The sequence below is a fragment of the Pseudophryne corroboree genome, chromosome 3 (genome assembly GCF_028390025.1).
Source record: "Pseudophryne corroboree isolate aPseCor3 chromosome 3, aPseCor3.hap2, whole genome shotgun sequence".
NCBI classification, from domain to species: domain Eukaryota; kingdom Metazoa; phylum Chordata; class Amphibia; order Anura; family Myobatrachidae; genus Pseudophryne; species Pseudophryne corroboree.
Genome location: NC_086446.1, coordinates 358,191,935 through 358,216,194, shown reverse-complemented (window position 1 = coordinate 358,216,194; position 24,260 = coordinate 358,191,935). Strand labels below are relative to the sequence as shown.

At 43.0% G+C, this 24,260-nt stretch overlaps 1 long non-coding RNA gene across 1 annotated transcript in view; it reads left to right on the top strand.

Annotated features, from left to right (window-relative positions):
• Positions 1 to 375: 375 nt before the first annotated feature.
• LOC135055581 (uncharacterized) overlaps positions 376 to 24,260 on the top strand; it is a 37,652-nt gene continuing 13,767 nt past the window's right edge. The window contains exon 1 of the long non-coding RNA XR_010243777.1: positions 376 to 449. This is a non-coding gene — a long non-coding RNA (uncharacterized LOC135055581). The remainder of the gene's footprint in view (positions 450 to 24,260) is intronic.

Genomic DNA, 24,260 nt, shown 5'->3' with positions numbered 1-24,260 from the left:
TAAAATGAAAGCTCATCTTACATCCTTTAAAAAGATGGAACTCTATCCATGCATTTATTTTACTACATGAACAGTTACTATATATTCAGCTGTTTTGATTCATAATCAGGTGAATCATACATTACTAAAGTCCTTAAATTATCCACGTATTTCAATATAAGGTTAGTAGCAATAACAAAGCCTTATCTTGCAATATAGTTAGTAACCTTTTGGCTACTAAATATATTTGGCCACGGACGGATCACAGCTTGATAGTTGATACACAGCTTATTCTGCTCGTCAGCTTGCCGGTCTGATAACTTGAAACCCTAGTGCTAAAGAGAATCGGGTGAGCACATTGCATTTACTGCCAACGAACTCCAGATAAGGCTGAGGGTGAGAGAGTCAGCCGGGAGGAGAAGTGCAAAGCAGCCTAAATGCAATCTACTCTAATTGAGGCACGGTATATGGTAATTAAAAATCCATCATTACCAGTTACACGGTGCAGGGCGTTATGGACTGCTCCATATAAGAAAAGTTACAATGATGCATGAATTGCTTGAGTGCTAACTAAATATTTGTATGTGCAAGAAGGCATGGACTGCTACATTATAACAACATACTAATGCATGAACTGCTTGGATACTAACAAAAGTTGTGAAAAAGGCTACTAAATACATACCTCCCAACATTACCTTCTCCAGGAAGGACAAAATGCTCTGCTTCTGGACTTTTCTCTTAATTTATGATTGCTGGCACCTGTATTGAACAGGTTAATGGATAAGAAAGGTGTTGGTAATCATACATTAAGAGGGAAGTCCAGGAGCAGAACATTCTGTCCCTCCTGGAGAGGGTCATGTTGGGAGGTATGCTAAATATATTGCAAGATAAGGTCTGAATTAGGCCCATAGTACAGTATATGGGTCAAATAGTTTAAAAAAACAAATTAAGGGGCTAATTCAGGTTGGATCGCAAAGATCGATCCAACCGGAATTTTTTATGATTACCCCGCGGGCGCATGCGCAGTGCCCATTCTGCACATGCGCCCACATTTACTGCGGGCGCGGGGCGGGATGGGGGGGGGGTGACACTCCATTTCCAAGGCGGAGAGGCATCACTGCAGGGGCAAAGCATAAAAATAGGGGCGTGGTGGTGCGAAGGGGGGACGTGGTGTGGGCATGATCGGAGCGGCTCTGATCCCTAAAATGGTGGCAGTAGGCTACCCTATTTTTAGCGAGACCGCATTTCAGCGTGGTCAGGGGGGGGGGGTCAGTTAGCATGCTGGGCGGCCTTGACCTGCGATGGGCGGCCCTCTGCATGTGATCCAAAGGTTTATAAATTCTGCTACTTAGCAGAATTTGCAATCCTTACTTAATCAGGTCCTAAGAGCCTTATTCAGGTTTGTTAGCAAACTTAAAAAGTTAGCAATTGGGCAAAACCATGTTACACTGACCTTGGGGCAGATGTAACATATGGAGAGAGATTTAGATTTGGGCGGGGTGTGTACAAGCTGAAATCTAAACTGCAGTGTAAAAATGAAGCAGCCAGTATTGCACAGAAACAATATAACCCACCCAAATCTAACTCTCTCTGCACATTACATCTGCCCCACCAGCAGTGCAACATGGTTTTGTCCAATTGCTAACTTTTTTGGTTTGCTAACAAACCTGAATAACCTCCAAAGTTGGAATACTCTTAGTAAGAATGTAGGTTAATGGAATCTGCCAACACTTAGATTTTGTGTTCAATTTTTAGTATGGAGAATCCATAACTAATGAATTGTCTGTAATCAGTTGCGCTTGTGATTCCAAAGCAAAATAAATTATTCATGAGGATAGGGAATGGCTTGGAACATGTCATTTTAAAAAGAAAAATATTAAGAAAAAAAGAAAACCTGAATACTTACCTGTGACAGAATGATTTGAATATAACAATGGTTCCCAAACTGGGTGCCTTGGCACTCTCGGGTGCTGAGAGGCTGTTGCACGGATGCCTTGGTCCAAGATCAAATCAAATGATTTATGGTCAAAGTAATAGGCAAAACCAGTGGTAGTGGCTGCCAATCATAAAATATGTGGACAATCAGAAGCACAACTGTACACCACCACATAACTGACCGTAAGGATGACAGGTAAGCTCAATTTACTTAGTTTAATATTTTTTCCAAATATATCAATAAAAACCTTTATCCTAGAGGTGCCGTGAAAAAAATGTTGACACTCTAGGGCGTCATGATTCAAGAAAATTTGGGAACCACTGCAATATAATTACATAATTACACGGAGGAATGCAGTCTAAATCCATTTGTGTGTAAATTGTATTTAATGAGTAACCAGTTTATGCAGTTGAATACTTTTTCAATGCCTACAGCAATGATGAGGGCTGGGCCACTGGTGTGGTGAGTACTGTACGTATACTCTAGAAGATCATGCATTCCAGAAATAAAGCCACATTCATCAAGAATGTTGATCTCTGTTTATATACAGTAACATGTTTTTAAAAGTTATCTTGTACCCGTGCCCAAATTGTGGGTACTATTAGAACGGGGTTTAATGTCCCCATTCCCCTTAACCGACATATTGTGGCTGCCAGAAAACTAAGGCAAATCGTTAACTACCAAATCCTTCATGGTACAATCTACCTGAAAAGCTTGGTTGGACCTGGTGTCCAAATTAGATAATGTTTCCCTTTCCTCCTCTGATCTTAAGCTACGAGGTTTCGCTTTCCTCATTCCAGATTTATGGCTTAATGAATGGATAGCCCAAGGGATTATGGGGTCTATTTACTAAGCCGGGTTACGGTCATTAGGTCGACAGAACTTAGGTCGACAGTCATTAGGTTGACCACTGTTGGTCAACATGCATTAGGTTGACATTATCAATAGGTAGACATGGTCAATAGGTCGATATGTACTAGAGCGACATGGAAAAAGGTCAACATGAGGTTTTTTTTTTAATATATTTTTTGCACTTTTTCATACTTTACGATCCACGTGGACTACAATTGGGAATGGTAACCTGTTCCGAGCGCAGCGATAGTGCAGCGAGGCACCTTGCCCAAAACATGGTGAACAAAACGAGCCATGCGAGGGGACATGGTGCATTAATTGGGGTTCCCCGTCACTTTACGAAGAAAATTACACCGAAAACAGTCAAAAAACTCAAGTCGACCTTTTCCAATGTCGACCTAGTACATATTGAGCAATTGACTATGCCGACCTAGTGACCATGTCGACCTACTGTATGTCGACCAATAGTGGTCAACCTAATGACTGTCAACCTAAGTGTGGTCGACCTTATATGACCCATACCCACTAAGCCTTAGATGGAGATAAAGTGCACAGAGATAAAGTATCAGCCAACCAGCAACTACCTGGCATGTCACAGGCTGCATTTGAAAAATGACAGTTAGGAGCTGGTTGGTTGGGACTTTATCTCCGTGCACTTTATCTCCATCCAAGGCTTAGTAAATAGACCCCCTATCACTTAATGAGGTCACTGTGGCAGGTTATCTACTTTCATTAACTCAACTCCAATTACAGTTTTCCTTACCTCGTAATTTTTACAATTAAGACATTGGTTACTGGAGACCACACAGTCCCCACATAGACTAACCACCATTCCTAAATTTATCCGAGAATTGATAATTAAAAAGTAATGCAGAGGGGGTATCTCCCAGGGGCACAATTTTATTGGTACCTCTCAAATATCAAGGAAATAATCCTCTCAGTTGAAATGGGAGGCAGATCTTATGTGTACAATTTCTGAGGAGGAATGGAAAGTAGTCTTTCAATCATGTTTTCATGTGTCCAAGTGTACTGTACTGTATGTCTCATATAGATTTATTAGAGACACCACCAGTGGTTGTTTCTGTACTAATCCCCCTGGCTGTGACATTAGCATATGATCACTGAACCGCTGAATCATGGCAGCATTTGCATTTTCCACTGACACAGGCTCCTACGGTAGCCCCTAGTTTTAAAAAATGTCATCTTCCTGGTAGACATACAGTATAGTTCTCCATTTAACAATGATCCTTATTACCAGCTTCATATTTGTTTTATACTGTATCTCAGTGATTCTTATAAATATGCTATTCGTATTTTATAATATCTATCCCTCCAGCAAGGTCTAGCGAAGTCCCCCTCCACGATGACATGCACCATGCTGCAGCTGGCAGCAGTGTTGGACTGGGGCATGAAGGGCCCACCGGGAAAATGTAATGATAGGGGCCTATGGTTAGAGGCTTGGCTAACCAGTAGTCCATGTTCTGGGCCCCTTGATAAATATATATAGTAAATACTATTAGTGCATGCATGATAATGTACCAGATTAATAACAACAATGCACTGTAGAAAATACACCATAGTTCTGTGCAGTATAATGTAACATATGCATAAGGTGTAATTGGGTTACGGTCGTTAGGTTGACACAATTTAGGACGACACTCATTAGGTCGACCACTGAAGGTAGACAATGCCATTAGGTCGACATGCATTAGGTCGACATTGTCATTAGGTCGACATGTACTAAGTCGACAGGTCAAAAGGTCGACATGAGTTTTTCTAATTTTTTCATTTTTTTGGATTTTTTCATACTTAACGATCTATGTGGACTATGATTGGAACAGTAATCTGTGCCGAGTGGAGCTGTAGCGAGGCACCTTGCCCAAAGCATGGCGAGTGAAGCGAGCCATGCGAGGGGACACGGTGCACTAATCTGGGTTCCCCGTCACTTTACGGAGAAAACAACACCATAAACAGTCAAAAACCTCATGTCGACCTTTTGACCTGTCGACCTAGTAAATGTCAACCTAACGCCCATGTCGGCCTAATGCATGTCGACCTAATGGCGATGTTGACCTTCAGTGGTCGACCTAATGAGTGTTGACCAAAGTTGGGTCGACCCAACGACCCATACCCGTGTAATTCAAGTGGGCCCACAGACAGTGGGACCCACCGGGGGTTTCCCCAGGACCCCTGTTGGGCAGTCCGGCCCTGGCTGGCAGCCAGTGGCGTAACTAGAAATTTTTCTCCCCCAAGCCAAAAAATTCTCCGGCGCCCTCCCCCCCCCCTCTCCACCCCCATAATTGGCACTAGTAAAGGGATGAACTTCCGCGCGTCGAAGGCGCGTGCGCCGCCAAAAACTCGGCTTTGTTGAAATGGGCGTGGCTTCGCAAAAAGGGGCGTGGTATTGCAGGAAAATACTACCTTATACCCCAGTTTTGCACCCTGCACGCCCAGACGTTGGCCACCACAGGAAAGAAAAATAATCCTGATTCATGCCCCTTACATCATTTGTCATTTTTCCTCCTTATAGTAATGCCCAGTATACATTATTCCACATACTGCAATGGGCCTTAGACATTATGCCACACACAATAATGCACATGACACAATATGCACACACCGTAATGCCCCCGACACATTATGCCACACACCGTAATGCCTGTGACACATTATGACAGGAATCGCAATGCCTGTTATACATTATGCTACACACTGCAATGCCCCTGATACATTATAGCATATACAATGCCTGTGACAAATTATGACACACACTGCAATGACCCTGAGACATTATACCACATACCACAATGCCCATAATATAGTATACCACACACTGTAATGCCTGACACATTATGACACACACCGCAATGTCCGTGATACATTATGCCACACACTGCAATGACCCTGAGACATTATACCACATACCACAATGCCCGTGATATAGTATACCACACACCGTAATGCCTGTGACACATACCGCAATGCCCGTTATACCCTTTGCCACACACCGCAATGCCCGTTATACATTATGCCACACTGCAATGCCCCTGAGACATTATACCACATACCACAATGCCCGTGATAATGTATGCCACACACCGTAATGCCTGTGACACTTTATGACACACACCGCAATGTCCGTGATACATTATGCCACACACCGCAATGCTCATTACACATTAAGTCCTACAGTAAGGCTTCTAATTACTTTTAAGTTACCTGCTCGTTGCCAGGGGTTTCATGCTCTTGGTCCCATGCACGGTGCCAGGGGTTTTCATGCTCAGGGTGTCATGCTCGTTGCCAGGGGTTTCATGCACTCGGTGTCATGCTCGTTGCCAGGGGTTTCATGCACTGGGTGTCATGCTCGTTGCTAGGGTGTCATGCTCGTTGCTAGGGGGTAATGCTTGTTGCTAGGGCTGTGTTCCCAGTGCCACATATGCCCCAGTGCCAGATATTCCCCCACAGTGCCAGGTACACACATGCCCCCAATGCCAAATATGCCCCCCCACCAAGTGCCAGGTACACATATACCCCCGAGTGTCACATATGCCCCCTCAGTGCCACATATGCCCCCCCCCCCCAAGTGCCAAATATGCTCCTCCCCACTCCCCGCTGCTGTAAGGAGGGATACGGAGGGCACAGCGCGCGCCTCTCCTGTGTCCCTCCTGCGTCTCCGGCGTGTGTGTTAAATGAAGTGCCAGTTTGTGAGCCAATCAGAACTCACGAACAGGCACTTCATTCAATAGACCCGCCGGACACGCAGGAGGGACACAGGAGAGGCGCGCGCTGTGCCCTCCATGTCCTTCCTTACAGCAGTGGCAGCAGCGGAGGGTTGGAGCAGGAGGGAAAGGAGACAGCAGATTGACATGCGGACGGCTCGTCCGCATGTCAATCTGTGCTAAATCAGTGGCGGCAGTAGTTACGCCACTGCTGGCAGCCTATCGCTGCAACCAACAGGCTGTTGTATCATGTGGATATGTGACAGCCATTCTGCGCATGCACATTACACTTTCAGCTAGAAAGGCTGTTGCTGGGTCCCCATTGCCGGCAATGGAGACCATATTGCAATCGACATCTATAGATGGAGGATGCGGTACAGTGACAGACAACGCTTAGCAGTATTACTGTACTTTATATTTAAAGTTATTTATAGGTTTCAGAAAAAATAAGCTGCTAAATAGGTGTAGCATTTTAGAAGAACTTGATCCTGAGGTAAATGAATAAACATAAAATAATCTTGTACAAAAGATATACTGAAATCATGCTTAGCTGCAAAGGCCTCATTATGGGTGCAGACCACATCCTGGTGCCACCCTCTGACAGGTGACACCAAAATGCCAGCTCCTCCACGGTGACAGGAGCCGGGTGCTGCACTGTGATATTCTCATGCAGCCCTCGGCTCCTGTCACTGAGGTGGAGCTGACAAGTCTCCAGGGACAGCCCTGTATCTCTGGGAACACTAGGCACACCTCCAGAGTGATAAAAAGTGGTTCAGGCTGTGAACCCCACCTGTGGGGTGTTCAGACCACACCCCATTTTTGGCATGCGGGGTGTCTGTTTAGTGCACCGGGTATCACTGACCCCAGTGACACCCCTGCTTAGCTGTGTGTCCAAGTAAAGTGATATAAAACAAATAAAGACCAATAGTGTAATATGCAAAACACAGGTTTATTAAGCTAACAAAGAACAAAAGGGGACATGAATTATAAATAAAAACAGCTTATAACATTGAACCAATAGATAGATCAAAGGTAGATTTCAAGTGAAATAGAAATACAGTATATACAGTAGGTTCCATGGAGTGTTTTTTTTTATACAATAGGAAGTGACCCTCAGTCCAGCCTTATGTTTGATGAATAGCTGCACTTAAACGCCGCTTTTATTTACATAAAAAAAATTCTGTACTTTGGGCCTAATTCAGACCTGATCGCTCGCTAGGGTTTTTTTTGCACTACTGCGAGCAGATAGTCGCCGCCATAGGGAAGTGTATTTTTGCTTTGAAAGTGTGAGAACGCATGTGCAGCCGAGTGGTACAAAAAAGTTTTGTGCAGTTTCTGAGTTGCCCAGAACTTAGTCAGCCACTGCGATCACTTCAGCCTGTCCGGGCCCGACCTTGACGTCAGACAGCCGCCCTGCAAACACTTGGACACGCCTGCGTTTTTTCAAACACGGTCACTTGCCACCCAAAAATGCCTTCTTCCTGTCAATCTCCTTGCGATCAGCTGTGCGAATGGATTCTTTGTACAATCCCGCGCATTGTGGTGCATACACATGCGCAGTTATGATCTGATCACAGCGCAGCGAAAAAACCTAGTGTGCGATCAGGTCTGAATTACCCCTTTTGTTGAGTTATTTTGAGTTGTGTTACTTTGTATCTGTTGATTTGACCAGGTAATATCATGATACAGGTTGAGTATCCCATATCCAAATATTCCGAAATACGGAATATTCCGAAATACGGAATATTCCGAAATACGGAATTGTTTGAGCGAGAGTGAGATAGTGAAACCTTTGTTTTTTTTATGGCTCAATGTACACAAACTTTGTTTAATACGCAAAGTTATTAAAAATATTGTATTAAATGACATCCAGACTGTGTGTATAAGGTGTATATGAAACATAAATGAATAGTGTGAATGTACACACACTTTGTTTAATGCACAAAGTTCTAAAACATATTGGCTAAAATGACCTACAGGCTGTGTGTATAAGGTGTATATGTAACATAAATGTATTCTGTGCTTAGATTTAGGTCCCATCACCATGATATCTCATTATGGTATGCAATTATTCCAAAATACGGAAAAATCCCATATCCAAAATACCTCTGGTCCCAAGGATTTTGGATAAGGGATACTCAACCTGTATAATAGATGAAGACTTTCTCATGGTACCATTTGCCTAAGACAAGATCTATTTTAAAGTAACAGTGCACATACTTCTACAGACCAATTTACCATTCTGCAGATGCCAATTCAATTACATTGACAATCGGCGATCTGTCAGGGAAACAACAAAATAAAGCATGTTAAAAATTCCTGACTCACCGAACCCAATCATTTTTTGGTCAAAATCGGCAAATTGAGTATTGCCAACATGATGTATTTACCTGATCCCCCTACGCAGGCAGAATGGGTAATTGTCCAATAGCTTCCTTATGTATGGGCCCCTTATCTGGAGTATGAAATCTGACAATGCTATGCTATGCTATGAATGTGTTTATCATACTATAGTTTATCAGAGAATTTCAGGCTTTACAGTGAATTTCTGGAATTCACCATGTGGATCTTATCATGCAATGGGGGTCATTCAGACCCAATCACACGCTAGCTTTTTTTGCAGCGGAGCGATCGGGTCTGTACTGTGCATGCTTATGCTCTGCAATGCACAGGCGTGTCGGCCGCCGGCAACGGGGATTGCCGGACAGCGACAGCTTTAACGAAGAAAGCGATCGCATCGGCGATCGCAAGAAGATTGACAGGAAGAGGCCGTTTGTGGATGTCAACTGACCATTTTTGACGAGTGTCCGGAAAAACGCAGGCGTGCCTAGCCGTTTGGAGGAAGAGCTCCTGACGTCAGCTCCTGGATGGATGATCGCAGTGGCTGAGTAAGTCCTGAGCTGTGCAGAGACTGCACATGCGATCGCACCCCTGAACAGCGATTACCCCCTCCCCCTGTAGGCGGCATCTACCAGATCGCAGCACTGCAAAAAAATGCCTGCGTGCGATCAGGTCTGAATCACCCCCAATGACCGTGACATTTTATTTAACAAACTAAAGCCTTGAGAATTCCTTGAGAATTCGGGGGCATTCATTTTACTGTCATATAACTTTTTCAACACATTAGCCACATATATGTTTTAGAGAGGGGTAAAGGAGATAGTATCTTAGTAACAAGGAGAGGTTGGGAAAGGTGGAACTGTTGCAAGACAAAAATGTGATTAAATAATAATTTTTAATAAAAATGATGTAACTTTGCCTTGAGAGGCCAATCATGCAACATTTCACTTTAATGAGACAGTATGTGATGGTAACTGGAAAGATATCAGGGATAGAGAGGGATTGTGAATGTAAAAAGTGACCAAAAATCTTCAATGTCCAAAAAACACCACAATGCAAAATAATCTTTATGCAGCTCTGACTACTTCTGTGATTACAGTAATGGAAAGGTTTGTCACACAGCCACAAATCATACTGGACCTGCTGCAAGTTCATTGGTTTGACTGCTGCTTGACTGGAAGATTTATTATTATTATTATTATTATTATTATTATTATTCGGGAACAAAACCTTAATAAGACAAAACTGGGAAATAACAGACAGACAACGAGGTAAGAGGGCCCTGCTTACAAGCTTACAATGAAGAGAGAAATAGAAATTCGAGACATGAAAATAATGACTACAAGCTTATAATTTATCAAATACATTTAATTAAGAATAAAAGCACACATAAAAAAAACTAAAGTGTAAATATCACAATAGAGGAGCTGATTCTGAGTCACACACATAGGGGCTGTATTGGTAGGCAGTCACAGAAGCCAGATTTACTACTTTATGCTACTGCATACCTTCCAACTGCTCTGATTTTCACTAGACAGTGCCGTTTTTAGACACTGTCCTACTGTTCCACCAACGGGCCCAGTGTCCCGCGGTGATGGGGGCAGTTGGGAGGCTCCTGTAACACGCTGTTCTGCTTAGAGCAGCAGTGAATAGATGCTGTGTGCATGAAACAGAGGGGCTGGGGGCATGACAGCAGGCGTGGCTTGCGGTCATGGCATTCCCGTGATGCCATGTTCACTTTTAGTGAGGCCACACCCGTTTTCAGGAGCACACAGCTCTGCCACGCAGTGGAGTTCAGAGTTGCTGGTCCATGATGTTGGGAGGTATGCTACTGCGAGACTCCATACAGCTATGCGGGGCTCTGCGGGCCAGCAAAGGGAAAGCTGTGCAGTCCATTGCTTATATACCAGTTGCTGTAACTGTCATCACTGGTAGCAGCATACCAATGCTTAGGCAGGTGTAAAAGATATGTCAGAAACCGGTTTCCCTACCCATACACATGAATTATAAATGGACAGAGCTTTTGATACATGCCCATGACAACCTCATAAGTCAATAATTGCAGCAAGTCACAAAGATGTTGCAGTAAATAAGCAATAGCAACAATACAGCAAAGTTAGAATTGCACAGGCACTAGGTTAGCATAGCTAATGAAATTGCTGAACAGGCAGTATATATAAATGACAGAACTTTCAGTATGAAATTAGTGAAGTATCCCTCCAATATTGTGTAGAAGAAGGTGATTTGCCTTTTGGTGTTTAAGATGAGTTTGGTGCATGTGTATCCAAATCAGCCGGCTTGGGGTTTTGGTTCAGTCCAGCATGTCCTAACAATGCTGGAGGAACAAGTAGTTCAGTGGCGGATCCAGCAGGGGGCGATGAGGCGATCGCCCCCCGTAACTCAGCGACCTAGACCCGCCCACTTGTTCCTGCGGGCAGCAGAGATGGGGGAAGTTGAGTGTGACGGCCGGGATCTGGCTACATTGACAGGGCAACTGACACGGCGCTGAGCTGGACCACCCAGTGTGCCCCAGCTACCAGTGGCAGCAGCAGCACAACTCCCCGCACCGCAGCCTAGTTCGCTCCTTCAGCTGCGGAGGAGCTGCCGCCGCCATGTCTGGCAGATCAGGAACCGCAGGACGCACAACAGGTGAGGGGCGGGGAGAGGAGGGGGAGGCGATTGGCTGGTGTGGAGAGAGCGGCCGGAGTTCTGTCCTGCGGAGAGACAGGGCAGCAGAGACAGGCGGCCTGGCCCGGCAGATGGAGGAGCGCTGGGTGGACGGGACTCTACTGTATCCTATTGTGTCTGTGTATGTACTGTATGGTACATCACTAGTGTCTATGTGCATGGAGTGTTACTAGGGGTTGTGTATGTCGTGTATCACTAGTGTGTGTGTGTGTGTGTGTGTGTGTGTGTGTGATAGTAGTGTATGTATGGTGTATCACTAGTGTCTGTGTGTTAGTAGTGTATGTATGGTGTATCAATAGTGTGTGTGTGTGTGTGTGTGTGTGTGTGTGTGTGATAGTAGTGTATGTAGTGTATCACTAGCGTGTGTGTGTGTGGTGTATCACTAGTTTGTGTGTGTGTGTGTGTGTGTGTGTGTGTTAGTAGTGTATGTATGGTGTATCACTAGTGTCTGTGTGTGTGCGTGTGTGTGTGTGTTAGTAGTGTATGTATTGTGTATCATTACGGCCTAGCGGACTGGAAGGGGGAGGAGTCCAGATAAATTTTAAAACCGACCCCCCTATAGGAGAAGTCTAGATCCGCCCCTGAAGTAGTTTTGATGTGAGATTGAAGACAATAGCCTCTGATAGCAATGATGTTTGATGGGAGGAGCAATACTGGGGTATCTGGCAGTACGGATGGTGTAATGGTTAGCATTACTGCCTCACAGCACTGAGGTCATGGGTTTTATTCCCACCATGCTCCTAACTGTGTGGAGTTTGTATATTCTCCCCATACTTGTGTGGGTTTCCTCCGGGTACTCCGGTTTCCTCCCACAATCCAAAAAAATACTGGTAGGTTAATTGGATCCTAACAAAATTAACCCTAGCGTGTAAGTGTGTGTGTGCACATATGGTAGGGAATATAGATGGTAAGCACCACTGAGGCAGGGACTGATGTGAATTGCCAATTGCGGAATATGTGTGCGCTATATAAAATAACTGACAATAATAATAATAATCTACTTTCTGGTATTTGGGAGGATAGACATCCGTTATCCCCACACGGACTTAATTAGATATACAACAGCCAGGCTCATCTTATACACCGATAGGCAAGTCACCTCATTCTACACAGACTACTTTCTAATTTTATACTGTAAGTTCTGACATTTATATGTATTCTGCCTGTTTAGTAATTCAAGCTAAGCTATACTAACCCACTGCCTGTGTAATTCTAACTTTGCTGTACTGTTGTCATTGCTTATTAACTGCAACATCTTTGCTACTTGTTGTAATAATTGGTTACAATCTTCTACCACTCATATTTTGCTGGTCCTTGCAGCATCCTCTTTTTCAAAAGTTCTTAAACTCAGTCCTCAGGACCCCAAACAGTTCATGTTTTCCAGGTCTCATCACCCAGCAGTGAAATGAGCGATCTCAGTAGATTTGGCATGCATGCATGCCAAATCTACAGCCGGCGATAGTGACGCGTGGGACCGCGCATCGCTGTCGCCGGCACCAAACACACACGGAGATCTGTGCTTAATTTCTAAGCAATCTAGTCAGATTGCTTAGAATTTAAGCATGGATCTCTCCATGTGTACTCCTCTTAACTGTAAGAGACTAACTAATGATTAACGGCAAGAGACTAGCTAACAGCGAGAGACTAGCTAACAGTAAGAGACTAGCTAAAGGTAAGAGTATAGGTAAACGTGAATGATGATCTAACAACAAAAGACTAGTTAATGGTAAGGGACTAGCTAATGGCAAGAGACTAGCTAACAGTAAGAGACTAGCTGAAGGTAAGTGACTAGCTAACGGTAAACAGTGTCGGACTGGCCCACAGGGGAACAGGGGAAACCACCGGTTGGACCCACTGCCTGTGGGCCCTCCTCCTCCTCTAGGGATCAGGTTCCAGACTCTATCCTAGTGCACTTCAATTATGAATTATACATATGTTACATTATACTTCACAAGAATATGGTTTATTATATATTTACCAAGGGGCACAGAACAATGTACCCTGTAATGGTTTGCCAAACCTCTGTGGTGGCTGGCCATGCCCCCACTATAGACTGGCCACACCCATAAGCTTGGGCCCCTACAACAGCATTCCCCCGGTGGACCCTTCATGCCCCAGTCCGACTCTGACGGTAAAAGATTAGCTAACAACAAGAGACTAGTTAATGATAAGAGACTACCTAATGGTAAGAGACTAGCTAATGGCAAGAGACTAGCAAACGGTAAAAGACTACATAATGGCAAGGTGCTAGCTAATAATAAGAGACTAGCTAAAATTAAGAGACTAGCTGATGGTAAGAGACTAGCTAAAGGTAACAGAAAATTGCCTGTTTGCTGCAAAATCAAGGTGCAAAATTGTTTGCTTATCAAATGTTGTATTGGTCCCATTTACTCATAGCTACTGTAGGTTCACACACTTGCCAATATATTGTTCGTACAGCTGATAAATGATACAGTACACTGGCTGGAACATTGGCTTGTGTGCACAGCCGATATGTCTGTGAATCACGTTGTTCACAGAAATATTGTGTTGGCGGTGCAGCTACAGTATATCGGTACATCTGCCTGTATGTACAGATGACCCAGCGACTCACCCATGAGCTAGCCACAGAACTGCTGACAATGACGTCACTTCCGGTTCCTGTGGCCAGGCACTTTGGTGGCAGATTGGTAATTGTATATGCACAGTTTGTCGGCCGGTCAATCCATCATTAGAAAGCAATGAATTTAAGAATTAAAAAATAAAGTAAAAACTTGTACTGTATGAAAGGGAAAATTGTCCATAGAGCTATCTGGGGGTATTTCCAGTATGCTGGGGGGCCCTGTGATGGGAGATGCTGATGTAATATGGGAAGTGGGTACTTGTATAACATAAGAGGAAAATATTTGTGTAATATGGTGGTAGGGAATTAATGTAATGTGGGGGTGATATTAATACAATGCCAGGGATTATTGATATAATGTGGAGGGTATTTATGCAATGTGAGTTGGGATAAGTTATGAATTTGGAATTAATTGGGATTTTTATATATTGTAGGGGATATTAATGCAATGTGAGCTGTGTATAACATAATTAAGCTAATAATGTGAGGTTCAGGCTCCATAGTGGACATATGCTTATTTATTACATGTTGGTGCTATTATTTTAATTTTGGAGCTGGTTTGGAAGAAGAACTGCTATTAAATGTGGGTGTTATCGATTTAATTTAAGGCTTGTTAAGGGATAGCTGTTCTAGGGTATTCACTCATTGTGAATAGTCCCTATACTGTACATTTTCAAAGCAATTTCTCAACATTCCAGAATCTGGCCAAAAAGCAGTAAAGGAACGTCTGTCAACTCTCCTCTGTTTCTTTGGAACTGGGAATTTAATCCCACCTATGGACAATTATGTCCTAGCTAAACATGATATCACTAAATTCTTAAACCTCCCCTTACTGTATATGCTTACCAAATACACTGAACCCAACATCTCCACAATAAGAGGGGATACATCTCTTAGATTTCTTCTCACAAAACATAATTAATGTCACTAGAATAATTATATTTCCATTTCACCATTTGCCCAAATCATTCATCTTCATTTGAAACTAAAGGTACATACACACGGTGCAATATGAACTACCGATGTGGACTACATAGCGCATATCGCACCGTGTGTAAATAACTTGCGATGCTGATGCGCGCTGCTGGGTCGGTATCGCAGGAAAAAAGTAGACTGTGCAGACACCTAAATTTTGACCAGAAAGTGTACAATCTACAATTAGCTCTGGGGCGTTCAAGGGAAATCGCATAGTCAAAATCGGCTATAGCACCTTTAAGCTCACTCAGGATGTATTTTGATTGTACATAAATATATTGATAAATAAAATAAAATATTTATACTCTAGTTTACAAAATGTTCTCTATTGATCTTAGACATTCATTAATATTTGAAATGACAATTTGTTACTGAATAATTCCCATGATTTGGTGGATAAGGAATACATTTTCTGAAGTATAATTAGGTTAGACCAGTGGTTCTCAAACTGTGTGCTGTGGCACCCTGGGGTGCCTCGGGACAGAGCCGGCCCTAACCAATATGATGCCCTAGGCAAGATTTTGGCTGGTGCCCCCTAGCACCACAGCTGGTTCTGCCTCTGACCTTGCACCTCTTTCCCAGCACTATCACCCCTCACCCATTTTGGTGTTTGTACCCCCTATATTTTAAAAAGGAACAGTTCGCACATTTGGCGCACAGCCCAAAAAGGGGTGTGTGTTTGCTGGCAAGGGGCATGGCCATACAATAGTAACTCCAATTCCAATTACGCCACACAGTACTGCAACTTTATTCACATATGATCATGCGATAGTGTCCATAATTCATATTACATCCCACAGTAGTATCACTTTACCTTATAAACGTTACTCCTCACAGTAGAGCCCCTTATTCACATTACATCACACTGAATTGCTCCTTATTCACATTACACCACACCCTATTGCTCTTTATTCACATTAGACGACACAGTAGTGCCCTTTCTATATGCAACGCCACATAGTAGAGCACCATATACACATAATGCCACACATTAGTAATGCATTTATACACATAATTCCACACAGTAATGCCCCTTACACATATGAGACACATTATTAATGTCCTTATAAACATAACGCACCTTATACATTATGACAACCTTTATTAATGCCCTTTTACACATAATGTCCCTTACACATATGCTGCACATTATTAATGCCCTTATACACTTAATGACACACATAGTGTCCCCTACACATTTGCTGCACAACATTACTAGTGCATTTTTACATGACACACATAATGCTCCTTACACATATTCCGAACACTACTGCACAACTAACCCACTCACATGCACACAGCACTCACACTGCCACTAACACTGTGACCTCTGCATCTGCTTGGATACAGATGTGTCCTCATAAATCTTGCCTCAATGCTAACGTCGGGCACCTTTTTTTAATAAAAATTCATCTTATTTGCATTTCTATGTGGCTAGGATGTACAAGCAGCTTCTGCCGATTAAAATGATATGCAGCATGCCTATATACTGTATGAGACTGTGGCTGTATCTGCAAATGCTACACACAGAATATAGGCATGCTGCATATCATTTTAATCAGCAGAAGCTGCTGATGCCCCTAGGCATATCAAATGCCCTAGGCAATTGCCTAGTTTGCCTATGCCTATGGCCGGCTCTGCCTCGGGACACTTGCAGAGGTGCATTGGATTGGTGGTACAGGACCAATTAAAATTATTCATGGTCAATGTAATAGGTACTGTAAATCTAGTGCCTGTGGCTTCCAATCAAGAAATATGTGGACAAATAGAAGCAAATCTTACCACAAAATTGAACCTAAAGGTGTGTACACATGGAGAAATTTTTGCTTCCGATTTTGACTATGAAGTCAAAATCGCAAAGGATAATTAGTGCAGATCACAAGGGGACAGTCACCTTGCGATCCAGATGCGATACCGATGCACGATCCCACAAGGTCGTTATCGCAAGCCTACTGTAGATAGACTGTGCAGGCAAGTCAATTTTGAATATCTACTATAAAAGTATAGTCAAAATTGACACTTAGCCAAAATCGCACATAGCCAGTATCACAAGCACAGTCATCTAGGCTTGCGATACCGACCACAGTCCTTATCGCATAGTGAGAATCGGCCATAGCCGAAATCTAACCGTGTGCACACACCATAAGGATGACATATAAACACAATTAATATTTAATTTAATATTTCATTCTAAATTTCTCAATAAGAAACTTTTGGCCTAGGGGTCCCATGAAAAAAAATTCTGGTACACTAGGGCACCGTGATTCAAAAAAGTATGGGAACCACTGGTTTAGACAATACATACAGTAGTATGGTATGGACTTGCTATAGAATTATACAAAAGACTTCACTTTACATCATTTTCCTTCCCTCTGGACATTGAACAGATGAACTGAGATGAAATGAGACCAGTGAATCCACCTTCTACAGCACATTGCAAAGGCCTGCCCCAGCACGTACAGGTCAGAAGATCATAATGGTATGGCACCAGTAAAAGTTCTGCCTGTAGCAGAAAGGTCAAGGGGTGATGGTGTCAGACATTTAAGGGTAGAAGCCTTTTCTTCAGTGCATTTTCTATAGAAGACCCTAATAAAGTAAATACCTATATACTCCAAATGAGTGTGACTTTATTTTATTGCTGTACAGCTGTAGCTGATGCATATCCATATCAATGACAGATTACATATTTAATTTAATTTCAATATGTAACAGCATAATAAAAAATCACCAGTATATTTAATCACATAGCATATCAAAACAGTCACATATTGCATGTGTAATATTTGCATAACTATATGTATAACATGTCTGTACATAAATATAGGCATACATGCAGCTACATACCATTCAGTACTACAGTGTATGCAAGTTACATACAGTACAGTAAGAAAGTACCTCTACTGTATACTGTACAGTATATCTTCTATACAACACTGTTCTCTAAAAATTGCTGTCTTATTCTAATTATCTCATAATCATTTTTTTCATCATTATGGGAAAACTTGAGGCATAAAAGAATAAGAATAAGAATACTTTATTGTCATTAACAAGACAAGACAAATGAAATGTCAATGAAATTTTCCAATAAACATCTTGCACAATAAAACAAACAATAAAACAAGTATTACTTATAAATTATCTAATTTCGTTAAACCGTTTAGTGCACGTATAGCTGTTGGAAAAAAACTATTAAGCATGCGTTTTGTATGCATACGTTTTATATGCGTAGTGTGAGATAGAAAACAAAGCTCCCTCTACATTAATAGATCTGCTGCTACGCCCCTACCAACAATTTCAGTGCCCCTAGGTCAGTCAGTCAGAATTTTTCTTTTTAGAAAAACTTTAAGGTTTCAGGCTCATTGGCACAAATCCAAAACGAAAGCTTTGCAAATGGTGCTGTATATTATTCATTGTAAAATAAATAATTCAGCAAACAGATGTGCGTGTTTCCAAAGTATTACAATGCAACTTACTTCAGTAGTTTTTTGGGGATCAGTATGTAATCTTGATGCTTTGGATCCTGGCGGTCAGGGTTGGACTGGCCCACAGGTGTACCAGGCAGGCACGTGCGGTGAGCTAAATGGCTCAGGAGGCACTGGCTAACCCCAGAGACAGATTTCCATGCAATATGTAAGCCAAAGGGTGCATCTGGTCATTATACACAGGTGCTGCAGTATAAACTCCTGGAAATTTGGTGAGTTTTGATCAGAAATGTGCTGAAAAGATAAGCAGGTGAGGCACTGCCACACCTGCCATAGACTTTTTACTCCAGAGTTTGGGCTATAAAAATTATTAGAATAATGCAAAGAAGATATTTCAAACAAATTATTAGTATTTTTCATATACTTTATTCAATCAAAACTCTGGTTTAAACGTAAGTATGACAGGAAAGGCTCTGCCTCACCCCACCGCACATCACTGGTACCAGGGAAACCACTGGTAGGCCCCACTGCCTGAGGGCCCACTCCTTCCTCTAGGGATCAGGTTCCAGACTGTGCACTAGTATTATACATGGTAGATATGTTGCATTACACTGCACTAAACTATTGTGTATTTCAAGCCTCTGTGGAGGCTGACCACACCCCCTTTGTAGGCTGGCCACACCCCTAAGTATGGGCCCCTATAACTGCATTCCCCCGGTGGGCCCTTCATGCTCCAGTCCGACACTGCCGGCGGTTATAATAATGACAACAGCAATCCTGACAGGTCTGAGTTAAGGGTATTCCTCCCTGTCCCCTACCCCCTAACTGTAACCCTCCCTTCCTGCATCCTAACCCTAACCTCCCCCCTTAGTGCCTAACCCTAATCTCGCTTCGTTGGTGCCTAAACCTAAGTCCCCATCCCCACTACCTAAACCTAACCTTCCTTTACCTGCAGCCTAACACTAACCCTCCCGGGGGTTTCTATCCCTAACCCCTCCTCCCCACAGTCTAACCCTAACCTACCCCTAAAATACCACATGTCCCCCTAGTTTTAGGGGGCCCCTGGCTAGAGCAGCTCTGCCCCAACTCTGATGCTATCACCTCCCCTCTCCAGCTTCTGCCACCAGCTATCCTAGCAGCAGCGGAGGCTGGAGATTACAGAATCAGTCCCTGTGCTGCCTGATATCAGGGGGGAGTGAGATAACAGCAGGGGTGGGTACTAGTTATCCGTGCCCGGGTCTGTCGCCGACCCCTGCACCTCCTTCCCCCCTTTTTCCCTTCTCCTGTCAGAAGCAGCATTGTGCTCCAGCCAGCACACGCTGCTGTGTGCTGGTTGGTCTGTGGTGGTGCAGGGAGGCTGCAGCCGCTTACTGTAGCAGCAGTCTCTTATGCCTATGCGGGGGGTAGGGGAAGGAGTGATCACATTGATCGTTGACCCCCTCTGGATTAGTCCCTGGCTGAGGATCTAAATCACACCCTCCAAATCTGGAAAAAAAAAACTGTCATTTGCATAAGAGGTGTGGTCACGCTTTCCGTGATTAGGCCACAAAACCCGTACCTAGCCTTGTAGCGGGCACAGCAATAGGATAGTTTCTAGTAAAAGGGGGTGGGCTTTCTTCAGTGCCCTGGGCCGCCCAAAGGCATAAGCCGGCCCTGCTCCAGCCTAACCATAACACTCCCGGGTGTCTCCTTAACCTAACTTTCCCCCCGGCCCTAATCCTAACCACGCGGTATACTTACTATGGTCAGGATGCTGGCTGTCAAGATTCCAGCATCGATCTCCTGACCTTTTTGGAGTTCTAGCGTCGCCAGTCTGACTGTTGTCGGGATTCCGGCATCTGTATTTTGACCGCTTGGATCCCGGCAACCGGCATATTGACCGCATCCCATTTTATTTTTCAATCACTTACCTGAAAATAGAAATATTTTCATAATCAGAAATTCAATTCATTCCAATTAATCAAATTTGCTAGTAAATTGACTAATCAAAGAATTTTTGGCCTGTTTTTGTTCCTACAGTTTTATTAACCTCAATGACATTCATTTCCAATAATTTCCAGTGAATTTTGACCACCTCACAGCTCACAATATTGTTTTCATCCGTTTTAGGCCAAAGGCTGCAGTGAGCTGGCTGGTTGCTAACCAACATTGCAGAGGCACAAACATACGGCAGTTTATAGCACATCTGATGAAACATTACCACACAGCAGTGCAGAAATGAAAAGTGGTGCAAGATGGAATTGTCCCCCCCCCTCCCACCCTTAAATGTGATTCTAAAAAGGACATGCACAGTGTAACAATCTAAGCACTTCAGTGACAGGCACTGGCACTTTTGTGGCTGAAGTGCTTGCTTTGTTTGGGCCCCCACAAAACAAATTTTTTGAAGGACTACCGCCAATCACTAATGAGGTTGATAATGAGAGTGTTAAATACATTATAGTCTTGTAAAATACATTTTATGAATTTGCCGCAAATAATGTAACATGGAGGAGATGCTTATATGGCTAACAACCCTACAGTACATCTACTAACTTTGGCCTCTCAAATGGAGCAGATGCCTTCACAATCATTGTCAGGATTTGTGGAAAAATAATTCCACACCCAAAAGATGGCTTTTTTGGACTTATGTCCAGGCATAACAATGGCTTTCTTTTTATCACGGGCAAGAACTGCAGCTGCTGGTGGTTGATTTACACACACAACATCATCAACATCTTCAGTGTCAGATAGTAGTAGTATACACATATCCCCCTCATCCTGTTTCACTTCCATACAAAAGTCCTCAATTTCTATTAAATTTCAATTTCTATTATGCCCTCATCACCATCTTTACGTGTACTGCTCCCCACATGTGCAGATGGTACAGAAATGGTGAAAGGAGTTGAAAGAGGTTTCTCTATGAGGACAGTGTGAGAAATGTCAGACTCACACATAGCTAATGGGGACACCCCTAAATGTTCCTCAGGAATGTGTGATGGTTCTGAACGCAGTTTGTTCTACTGCTATAGTAGTTTTAATTTTTTGACATCTCTTCTAGACTCTGAGTGAAAAGTTATTGTATTGTCAAGAGAAGCAGAAGAATGCCTCATTGACAGTTGCAGAATCACCACTTATAAATAAAGGCAAAGGTCTAAGTATTTCCTTGTCACTTTGTGTGGTGAATGGCATATTGCCAAATTTATGTTTCTCTGCAGCTAACTTTCCTTTTGATGTTTTTTCTTTTCCACTGTAAAATTATATTGCTTTTTTGATTTATCATGCCTTGACTTAAGCCCTCTATGCCCTTGGGCATTGGCCATAGTAGATGACATTCACAGATTTGTATTGTCATGACTGGTTGCAGCAGCAACACTAGTATGTGCTTCCTGCTCTACTCTCAGTTGTTTGTCCTCCATATCTATCAAGTATCAACAAAAAACTAATGAAGTGGGTTACAGCTCACACCACAATTTGTACAAAAAATGTACCACCTACAGTGTCACAATACATGTATGAGTCAGAAATAATAATCAAACACTGCGGTTTAATTTCACTGTGTCACACAATACGTGTATGAGTACAAAATAAAATATATTACTGTGGTACTACCTTTACCCACAGTGTTGCACATACGTGTTGCACAATGGGGGTCATTCAGAGTTGATCGCTCACTATCAGTTTTTAGCAGCTGTGCAAACGCATTGCTGAAGCCCACTGGGGAGTGTATTTTTGCTTTGCAGAAGTGTGAACGCTTGTGCAGCAGAGCGCCTGCAAAATATTTTTGTGCAATACAAGACTAGCCCTGTAGTTACTCTTCGTGTGGGTTGATTCTAATGACGGTGGGACAGCTTTTGACGTCACAAACCCGCCCAGCGTTCGCCCAGCCACGCCTGCATTTTCCCTAACACTCCTGCGTTTTTCTAAGCACTCCCTAAAAATGGTTGGTTGCCAGCCAGAAACGCCCACTTCATGTCAATCTTCCTGCGTTGTGCCACTGACTGAAAGCTTTGCTACAACCTGTGAAAACCACAAAGGACTTTGTACCCGTACGTCGCGTGTGCGCATTGCGGTACATACGCATGTGTAGAAATGCAGATTTTTAGCCTGATTGCTGCGCTGCGAACAACGGCAGCTAGCGATTAACTCAGAATGACCCCCAATATGTGTATGAGTCAGAAAAAGTAATTAAACACTGAGGTTTAATTTCACTAACAGTGTCTCACAATACGTGTATAAGTACAAAATAAAAAATATTATTACTGTGGTACCACCTTCACCCACCGTGTAGCACACAGAGTTGATCGCTCACTAGCTACTTTTAGCAGCCATGCAAATGCATTGTCGCTGCCCACCAGGGAGTATATTTTCGCTTGTGCAGTGGAGCGCCTGCAAAATCATTTTGTGCAAAACAAGACCAGCCCTGTAGTTACTCTTCGTGTGCGATGATTCTAATGACGGAGGGATGGCTTTTTACATCACCCACCCAGCGTTCGCCCATCCATGCCTGCGTTTTTCCCAACACGCCTGCGTTTTTCTAAGCACTTCCTGAAAATGGTCAGTTGACACCCAATATGTGTATGAGTGTGAAAATATATTACCGTGGTACCACCTTCACCCACAGTGTTGCACAATACATGTATGAGTCAGGAAAAGTAATCAAACACTGTGGTTTAATTTCACCAACAGTGTCGCACAATACATATATGAGTCAGGAACAGTAATCAAACACTGTGGTTTAATTTTATCAACAGTGTTGCACAATATGTGTATGAGATGAGTACAAAAATATATTACTGTGGTACCACCTCCACCCACAGTGTCACACAATATGTGTATGAGTCAGAAATAGTAATCAAGTACTGCAGGTTAATTTCACTAACAGTGTTGCACAATACAAGTATGACATGAGTATGAAAATATATTACGGGGTACCACCTTCACCCACAGTGTTGCACAATACATGTATGAGTTAGAAATAATAGTCAAACACTGTGGTTTAATTTCACCAACAGTGTCACACAATATGTGTATGAGATGAGCACAAAAATATATATTACTGTGGTGCCACCTTCACCCACAGTGTTGCACAATACGTGTATGAGTCAGAAATAGTAATCAAACACTGCGGTTTATTGTCACCAACAGTGTCGCAAAATACGTGTATGAGTATGAATAATAATATACTGTGGTCTGACTGGCAGTGTCATGGTACATATGAAAATAAAATAAAATTTGTAGAGTATAGCACACACACAAAAAATATATATTTTTATAATTATATTTTAGGCGTTTTAGCTTTAATTATTTAAATTTTACACTGGGGAAGAACCCCTGAATAGATGGACAGATCACCCTTTGGTGGACAGAGCACCTCTTGTCAGATACACCAGATGACGGACAGAGCACCCCTGGACTGATATTGATAAGAGTCGGACACACCAGCCCCTGGATGTATACACAGTTTTAATACTGGAGCAGAGCTCCTGGATGTATATGGATAGATCACCCCTTGTCAGATACACCACCAGATGACAGACAGAGCACCCCTTGACTGATACTGATACATAGAACACACTAGGACACACCAACTCCTGGATGTACACACAGTATACTGGGGGGTTTTAACACTGGGGAATAGCCCCTGGATGTATATGGATTATGGACATATCACCCCTTGTCTGATACACCACTTGATGACAGACAGTGCACCCCTGGTCTGAGACACCAGCCCTACAGCAGCCAGCAGCCCCACACCACACAAACCAGCA